Genomic DNA, 10403 nt, shown 5'->3' with positions numbered 1-10403 from the left:
AGAAAAGGCTCTGGGGAGACCTTATAGCGGCTTTCCAGTACCAGAAGGGGCCTACAAGAAAGTTGGGGAAGGACTCTTTGTCAGGGATTGCAGTGATAGGACAAGGGGTGATGTTTTTAAACTAAAAGAAGAGAGATTTAGATTAGATATAAGGAAGCAATTCTTTACTGTGGGGGTGGTGAGGCACTGGCACAGGCTGCCCAGAGAAGCTGTGGATGCCCCATCCCTGGCAGTGTTCAAGGCCAGGATGTATGGGGCTTTGAGCAACCTGGTCTGGTGGGAGGTGTCCCTGCCCATGGCAGGGGGTTGGAACTGGGTGATCTTTAATGTCTCTTTCAATACAAAACATTCTATGATTCTACGACAGCTAGCTGTATTCATACCCAGAATTTTAGCATCCTGACAGAAAAGAGAAACATTTCATGATTTGACACACTAGAGACTTTTGTTATTGGGAATCGATGCAAGTCCTCCATTCACTCCTCTAGATATACTTTTAGGGATTTTATATGGCTCTTTTCATCATTATAAAATCATTCTCCGGTTTGATCTTTAAAAACAAAAACTGATCCCAACGTTAAGTTTCCTGTGGCATACTACTTGTTTCCAGAATTAACAGATCCCTTAGTTCTGTTAGCCTTAATTTTGAACTAATAATGACATCAAACTACTGAAAATATAGAACATTCATTATTTGTCTGCAGTTTATCAATCACATATTTAAAATGCATGCCTGCATAAACTTTTAAGGCATATAATCTGTAAAGTAAATGAGTTTCAGTTCATTCACCCAATTCAATTTTCTTCACCAATTTATTTTCTGCTAGATTAGTGAAAATGTTAGAGAACTAAATCAATAAATATAAGAAGGGCTGTTTTGCCAACTGAATACCTCAATATTCTAATGTTCTCCTAGTAAACATATATGAATTGGAAATAAGCAATATACATATATATATATAAATATACTATTTCCTTTCCTTGCTGTGAATTTAAAGAAGAGAGAGAGATTTACATATTAATATTTCATCTTTGAGAAAAATAAAAGAAAAACAAAAGTAGCTAAATGTCATTATATGAGCTTTCCCTAACTTTTCATCAGGAAAATTTAAAACCTATTTCTATGTAAACCTTTTCCCTAGGGAGAATTTTGTACACTTTGAAACATATTAATCAGAAATAAATAAGCTTCAAATTAAGGCAGGAGCAAAGAGGGATACAAGAGTTCTTGCCCTAGCTATTCTTGTCTTTTACCTGTTCACAGGCTGAGCTCTCTGCTGACAAAAAAAAAAAAAAAAAAAAAAAAGGAAATTGGATATATAAATTTTACTTTACTTCTCACACAAACAGCTCTGAAAGGGAGACTTCTATCAAAAGAGCCTGTAAGTTGGTTTGTACCTGAGCATTTAGGGATCATAGGAAATAGTCTGCTGTCAGCATTCATCCTTTGGATACAAGAAACAGTGTATTCAAGAATATTTGGCTACATAGTCCCTTCTATTACTCTGAGTATTTTTTTCTCTTAATTTACTCTATGATTGACTCAGAGAAACACAGTAGAGAATTCCTCTTAATTCATCCCAGCTCATTATTCTTTCCCTTTTTCAGCTTGATGATAAAGAACATGCTTTCTCTATCTGAGCACTTTTTTCTTAGCTCATAGCAGGGATATTTGCTATCTAACCAAAACCTTGTGGGGGATGCCCATTGCCAAGGACTGTTGGCAATGTTGGCATATCACCGTTTAGTTGACAAACAAAATTTGTAAACATCTTTCTCTCTTTCTCTCTTTCTCTCTTTCTCTCTCTCTTTCTCTCTTCCTTCCTTCCTTCCTTCCTTCCTTCCTTCCTTCCTTCCTTCCTTCCTTCCTTCCTTCCTTCCTTCCTTCCTTCCTTCCTTCCTTCCTTCCTCCCTCCCTCCCTTCCTCCCTTCCTCCCTTCCTCCCTTCCTCCCTTCCTTCTTTCTTTCCTTCTCATTTGTTTGTTTGTTTTTTTTTTTGTTTTGTTTATTAATTTATGTAGAATTAATGTAGAAGGGTCATTATCACTCCTCTGTGTTTTACAGAGCACAAAGGAGATTTCTCAATAGCTCCAGACTCCAGGAATCTGGAAATACCTGAGGAGGAGAGAAGAGAATTGTGTAGGGCTTGGGTAGGTGGAAATGTGCTCTGAAACTGCATGTTCATTCCCCTCAGCAGGGCAGAGCCGTCCAGACCCATGGCAGTTGAGCAAACCTCAGCTGCTGTGGAAATACGTTACATAACTATGAAATAAAAGTGATAAAGGTACATCTCAGGAAGTATTTGTATAGGTGTCCTGCCCTAGGTCACACTGATATTGTAATATTGCCTGATGCAAATTTGAATGCAGCGACAGTAAAACCTGAAAAACTATTAACCTGAGAAATGTTTGGTTAAGCATTTGCAATGTATCATGGACCTACAACAGGGGACAGTACAAAATATGTCATTGATCTGTGTGAACTTTCACTAAACACACTAAAAAAAATTATTTTCCTGATTTCTGTTGTGCCTTGGGTCCAGTTGTAGCCATTTGTACTAAGTGAACGGGTCTTTCTGTGCTAATGGAAGGCTGACATTTATACTTCCAGCAGCTTTAAAATATTGCACTCATGGGTACAGCTTACAAGTCCGTAGATACCCAATGAAACGTGTTACTGCAGCAGTACAGATTAATAAACAGGGCCCAGTCACTGCCTGGAAGGAGAAAGCCCATGTGGTGACCATGCAATTATTCATGCTTCCTACACAACCTCCAAGCTGAAATTTTTCCAGGATCCCACAAAGCTTCTGTTGCTGTTATCATTACAGGGGACAGAATTTATCACCACATACACACAGGGGAAACAACAGTCTGTTTTTTTCCATATCCTATGTTCCTATGAAGGCGGGAGTCTAAGGAGCCTGGTAAACAAAAAGATCAGTAGAAGAAAGACCTGTTCTTTGGCTCTGCCATACCATGACATTTCTTTCTGTTCCCTATAAGTATGCCTCCGGTATAAGCCTGTTGCCAGAGGTTTCTTGGAATTTTAAAGTTAGCAAAACCTGAAGATGAGCTTTTTACTGTAGATTTGTTTTAAGGTTGGTAAAGAACAATTTCAGGAGGCCAGAAAAAAAGTGAGGACCTTAACTCTAGTTAGAGCACAAAACCAGGAACAGCAAGGCTTTGATATTTCTCTCTGCTTTCAGGACAGTTTTGAATTTTGTTCAAAGTTTTTAAAGCTGAAATCAGTGTTGTGTAAGTTTTACAAGCTCTAAAAACTGGTAGTTTGCAAAGGCCTATTTGCCTTTGCAAGGCAGGTAACTGAAAATATACAGGGAATATTACAGAGATTAATTAGTTATTATAAAGGCAGAGGTCTCTCAGGTAAACTGCATCAATAAGCAAAAGGAGTAAGACCATTAGATGTGCTTTTGTTGCAGCATTTGGAAAATTCTACTCCAAATGGAAAGTAAATGTAGACACGTATTCATTGCTATGCATGTAAACTAGCCACTCCTTTCTCTCAGAAGTATTTTGGGACTTAGCTCAGTTAAATGTTTTTGTTCTTGTTTTATGCAGGCTGCGTAAATAGAAACCACTGCTTTTAAAATGTAATTCATCATCAGTAGGAGTTGGTGATGCCCTCTGGGTATATGAAAGTGAGGGGAAAATATTTTGAGTCTCTAGCACAGATACAATGGTCTTGGATAATCTATTTTTCAGTTTCCTTACCTTAACATTGGAAAAAATGCTCATCTCATCACAAGAATATCACTTAGAAAAAAAATGTTTTGAAATGTTTATGAGATATAGTACATGGAGTAATAATACAGTAACACATGGAGGGTTTTCCAGTACAAAAGAAAATCTATGGATTCATCAGTGAAGATGTTAATGCTTTTGGTAGGAACATTACTGTGGTCATGAGTGAAAGCTGTTGTTTGTATGTTAAATCTCCCAGGTGAACAGCAAATAACAGAACATATCAAAAGCAAAAAATAAGAATACAAGGAAAGCCAAGCAGGCCACATATTTCAATAATTTAAATCAAAACCATAAAGGGCAAAAACATTGTTTGAACAGGTATTTTAAAAGGCAGAAAGAATCCATTGGCAGGACAACTGTGGAAATGCTGGTGGAAGTTTTTGGATGTAGGAGAGCAGGGAGCAGATCAGCAAAGGGAATAACAGTGTAGAGCTTCTCCTGGTTTGGTAAGGTCTTCTCTGCTCAATACAAACAGCAGGCTAATTGCAATTGTCATTCCTACTTTAAATGAGCCTCTCTAGTCCTCTTGACAGAAAAATGATAACAGTATACATGAGATAGACACTGGAGGAATCAATAGCTGAACTGGCAGTAAAAATAACAAACAAATAAAAAATCATTTTCTCCTTTATGAGTTGAGAATTGTTGGCTATTCCACAGGGAATTTATCTTAATTCTTATAAGTAATATGCGAAAAAGTCCACAGTTCCAGGTAACAATATTGCAGGAGCTGCTGAATATCTTAGGTTGACTGATTTAATATCCATTTTAGACCATCAAATCAGCCAATTAGTCTTGGTCCTGCAATTAAAGTATCAAATGTAGTTGAATCATTAAGTAGTCATTAGAACAATCAACTGATACATTCTAAAAACATCACCACCCATTTTGTTATGTTTCAACTTAAATCAATGTCAACTGCATCCTAAAATGGAAGAAAATGAAGTAGCTTAGCTCTTAAAACTGAATGATAATCTAACCTCAGAGCTATTTCTAAAGATTCCTTCATGAGTCTAAATTCCAAATGAAGACTTTTAAAATGACTTCCTCTCACAGCTTCTGGTTACGTGCCTGGCTGGAGCTGTGTGAGGGGCTGCAGCAGAGACATGTCCCGCTTCAAGGAGCTTCTCTGGATAAGGACGCTGTGTGAGGCCAGCTAGCTGCCTCTGCTGTGTGGGTCTCTGCCAAGACACACATCTTCACATAATCCTGCCTGAAGACAAGTGTCTCTTGTGCCTCATGTAATAAACCTCCTTTGCCACCAACAAAACAATCAAATTATAGGTATGAATAAAAAGCAACTTCTAAATATCTGTTACTCAGCACTTATGAACCAGGAGCTGCAGGTGAAACTCTAATTCTTAGCATTCCAATACAGAATAAAATGTCTTCCTGGGCTGGAAGTAAAACAAGTTCACACATATTTTGAGGTAATGTGACCATTTACAAAAGACAGAGCTTCTGTTGCTGAATCTACCTTTCTGACAAGGTGCACAGCCTGACATTAGATCTTTCCTCCCACATTTTCCATGCTGCAATCTTTCCATGTTGGTCTTACCTCCATGGATTTAATTCCTTTGTTTATAGGAAAGATTTTAGGTCCATTTGAACTTTAGGGGCATTTCTGTCAGACACATTTGGGTAATATTGTTGGCAGGGGGACAGTTGGACTAGATGATCTCGGAGGTCTTTTCCAACCTTAATGATTCTATGATTCTAGGTTTCTGTGTCTCAGTGGAACTTTATACATGTCTTCACAGAAGCACATTGTTTATCATACTCAAATAATAAAATGTTGAGAAAATGTAAAGAGAGAAAGAGAGAAAGAGAGAAAGAAAGAGAGAACGAATGAACGAATGAACGAATGAACGAAAGACAGAAGGAAGGAAGGAAGGAAGGAAGGAAGGAAGGAAGGAAGGAAGGAAGGAAGGAAGGAAGGAAGGAAGGAAGGAAGGAAGGAAGGAAGGAAGGAAGGGGAAAAAGGGAAGAAGGAGAGAAACATTAGGCACTTAGTATTTTTCACTATTAAATCTAAAGATTAGAGTTACTTTCTCTTTCAGCTTCTCCAGATACACAGCCTCCTGGTGAGTACTATGACCTTTCTACTTTGGAATATTGTCAAAGAATTTCTTTGAAAGCACTCATGTTGATTAGAGCCAGGGAGGAACCTCCTGGGAACATTTTTATGTTGGGTTATGCTGACGTGCCAGATCCAAAACTCTCAGCTGTGAGCTCAGCTGGTGGGGCCTGATTCACAAGTGTCCCTGGGAAGGAGCATTTGGAGGCACCTGCCATATGGATGCAGGAGGCTGAGGCCACAGAGATATGCGTACTGATGGAGGAGATCTGTAGATGACAAAGAAGCCTTCCTTCACTGCACAAAAAATACCAAGAAGTAAAATTGCTTCAGATAAGGGATTTGGATATGGAACAGAAGACCTGAGTGGGATTGTTTAGGCAGACTGGAAATGCACTCCCTGCAAAGAGTCCTATTAAAAGTGTACTTAAAAAAGTGCATTTATATAGGGCTTTGAAATAATACATAAAAGCTCCAGGAGGAAGCGTTCTCCATTTTAAAACAGACTGACCAAAGGATAGGACAAGCTAAACTTCAGGGCATTCATGTCCTCCCATAGAACATTTCAATCATCTAAAAATTCATTCCAATTAAATATATATATATATATTTTGTAAAATGCACAATACAAGCCCTACCTTGTTGAGTACAGAAAAGTTGAAAACAAACTCAAATATTTCAGCAAAACGTCAAAGAGTCAATGCAGTGTCTGTTATCTGTAGCCACTCTCCTCAGAGAGAGGAAGAATTTCAGGACAGAAAGGGAGGGATCCATGTTCCTCAGGGCCTACCTCTGTGGACTTGGGTATCCATCACATCCACGTGCTTTTTCGGTCACATACTATGGTCCCATTCCCTCAGTCTTTGCTGCTTACAGGAGCTGTGAATGCATGTTGCTACCATTGAGTTCAGTGTTACCTTCAGAAATTAAGTTAATTTTATGCCAGAGTAAGAGGGACTGAAAGGATGCTGTCATGAACCATGTCAAGTCAATGTCAAGAAGCCATCTAAAGGCCTGCAAACTGGTGCCATCCAGATTGTTTGAATTGTTCATATGGCCAAATAGATGGTTGAAAAGATAGATAGAAGGGTATCATGGAATAACCAAAGGACTAACACATTGGAAGGATTTTTTAATTTTATTTTTAATTTAAAATCTTACACTTGGATAGTAACTTATTAGAGAGTTGTACTGAATTATTAATGAAAATAAAATAGTTTCCAATATTAAGACTTTATCCTTTTCAATGCCATACAACAGATTCAGGAGACCCATGAACATTGTAGATTCATTATGCTTTTTTCATAATCCAAATATATACAAGTATTTCCAAATATACCTTTGTGAAACTCTATGAGAAAAAACATTTTTAGTAGAAATCTCATACATACTACTCCTACATTTAAAAAATTATTTAAAAATCTGTAAAGAACCTTATTTCAAAAAAAAAAGATTGTATCCATTGTATTTGTTATATGATTGCTCATATTATTTGCCTGTTCTGCAACAATGACTTTTAGATTCAACTGATATATTTTATAAAGGTGTTAGTATTGATATTTTTTAAATATTTGGAAATAGTTGCCAAAGCAAATATGGTTATTTTGAATGAACTGATATGCTTGCTGCAGAAAAGCAGCATCCCAGCATTGGTCTACCATTTCATCAAAATACTAGAGTCATTTCCTGCAGACTCCTCAGCATGCTTAACTTTCCTGCTAACCAATTAGGTACAAAGATTTTTAGGGTGTATAAGTGGAAAATCTATGGAGGCTTCTGACCTAATTATCCTTCAAGATACAGACCTGAGAGTTTTCTGGTTGGTCCGTGACAGGATGTTCATACTCTGTTCTCCCTGTTGTGGGTACCAGTTAGAGAGACAATATTTCCATTTACAAACTGCAGCTACTTTAGAATGGTGATCTTTTATCCTTGTTTCATTCTTTTCAGATTTTCCTTGTCTATCTCCCTCACTGTTTTTCTAACTTTTTCACTGAGCTATTTTGCTGTTATTCCAACCTCAAAAAAATCACTCCCATAAGTAACTTTCTTCTTCACCACAACAAGCCAGAAATATGCTCTATGAAAAATGAGCTCAGTAAAAATATTGAATGATATTAAAAGTAGCAAATGGTACCTTAAAACTTATTATTTTCATTTAAAATATGTTTTGGGTAGGACAAAGATATCTGGATGAGGGGATCGAGTGCACCCTCTTTAAGTTTGCAGATGACACCAAGTTAGGTGCATGTGTCGATCTGCTTGAGGGTAGGAAGGCTCTGCAGGAGGATCTGGATAGGCTGGACCGATGTGCTGAGTCCAACTGTATGAAGTTCAACAAGGCCAAGCGCCGGGTCCTGCACCTGGGGCACAACAACCCCAAGCAGAGCTACAGGCTGGGAGATGAGTGGTTGGAAAGCTGCCTGGCAGAGAAAGACCTGGGAGTATTGGTTGATAGTCGGCTGAATATGAGCCAGCAGTGTGCCCAGGTGGCCAAGAAGGCCAACAGCATCCTGGCTTGTATAAGAAGCAGTGTGGCCAGCAGGTCTAGGGAAGTGATTGCCCCCCTGTACTCGGCTCTGGTGAGGCCGCACCTCGAGTACTGTGTTCAGTTTTGGGCCCCTCGCTACAAGAAGGACATGGAGGTGCTCGAGAGAGTCCAGAGAAGGGCAACGAAGCTGGTGAGGGGTCTGGAGAACAAGTCTTACGAGGAGCGGCTGAGGGAGCTGGGCTTGTTCAGCCTGGAGAAGAGGAGGCTCAGGGGCGACCTTATCGCTCTCTATAAGTACCTTAAAGGAGGCTGTAGCGAGGTGGGGGTTGGTCTATTCTCCCACGTGCCTGGTGACAGGATGAGGGGGAATGGGCTAAAGTTACGCCAGGTGAGGTTTAGTTTGGATATTAGGAAAAACTTCTTTACCAAAATGGTTGTTAGGCATTGGAATAGACTGCCCAGGGAAGTGGTTGAGTCGCCATCCCCGGAGGTCTTTAAAAGACGTTTAGATGTAGAGCTTAGTGATATGGTTTAGTGGAGGACTTGTTAGTGTTAGGTCAGAGGTTGGACTCGGTGATCTTGGAGATCTCTTCCAATCTAGACGATTCTGTGATTCTGTGATTCTGTGACACCTGATTAATCTGTTTAAGGCTTGCTATGACTTCTTTCAAACCCTCTTCCAGGCTGCTTGACCTATGGTAGAAGTTGAGTTAAGCCAACCATCGCTATTACTCCTACAGAGCAGGCAAGCAGTTTCTATGCAAAAGAGATAATTCCAGGTGTTTGGGGACCACACTCTACACAGATCTCCACACCAAATGTCTCTGGAGCTGCAAAGGTACTACCAATGTGGCATCCTGCAATGGGCCATCCCAAATGTTATGTCACCACAGCATTGAAATGTGTTGAAACTATTGCTAAAATCCTGGAAGGGTTTTCCTTGAAAAGGGAAGACTAATGAGAGGGCACAAAGAGTTGGAGTTGGAGCATACTGGGAAGCCACAATGCTCATATGAGGAAGGAACGAGGGGCTGAGGTGAGAACATTAAAAAAATGAAACTTAACCACAAATAGACAACACATGGTGTGCATATCTCTTCTGCTCTCTCTTGTACACACTCCCAAGGAACAAGGCACCTTGTCCATTTTTTCAAGCATTTCACATAGGATTTCCATTTGTTCCTTTTGCTACCTTTCCTGTCCACAAGCTGCAACAGAAGTAACAACATTTAATCAAACCTAAAATAAAGCAGCAAAGAAAGGAAAAGCTGCTGAAATTAAATTTTGAGGCAGGTTTTGGTTGCTGTTTTTAAATAAAAGACTCCTGTATCAAGAGGAAGTAGATACTTGATTGATCTCCAGTGTTGCTCTGACTTACTTTGAGTGTTCTTACTCCATGACTGTGCGTAGATCCCAATAGAAAATAGTTCATAAGGCTAATGAAGCGAACTATGTAAAAATAAAGAGATATTTAAATATAGTAAAGCCTCTATATTATATAAAAATAATAAACTCTTGAGTTTTATTTATTTTGGATGGTTTAACCAACTTTATGTCAAGTGACTTTTAAAGGCGATGTGCTCTGAAAAGCATAGAGTGCCCTGGGTACGTGTTTCTCATTTCTGACTATGCAATCTGGCATTTGGCCCTATGGTAATAAAAATGTGGCTCCTGAAATTTATTACATTAAAAGCAGATGACAGCATGTAGACTAATGACAAGTAGTTACAGATTAGGTCACCTCCAAAATAAATTTTTTGTACTTGGAAACGTGTTTTGTGCTGTTCCCTTGACAATAGGCATGTAACTGAAAATGTGACATAAAAATATCTTTGGAGGATTAATTTCAATAAAAATGATGAATACAGGACAAGGCTAATTGATAGGTTGCCTTGGGCTTTAACTCCATTCAGCTATGAATGAGAAATGATTTGCGTATGTGTTACAATCTATTGGATTATAATAGAATATAAAAATTATCATTGGGGGGTGGAAATTCAGCTGTTTCTCTAAAGGTAACTTGTTCCATTTTGATTGCTACAGCTTTGGACAACTGTGGGGAGGAAGC

Source organism: Anser anser (genome assembly GCF_964211835.1).
Source record: "Anser anser genome assembly, chromosome: 2".
NCBI lineage: Eukaryota > Metazoa > Chordata > Aves > Anseriformes > Anatidae > Anser > Anser anser.
The sequence above is the reverse complement of the archived record's forward strand: the minus strand, read 5'-3'. Positions refer to the sequence as shown.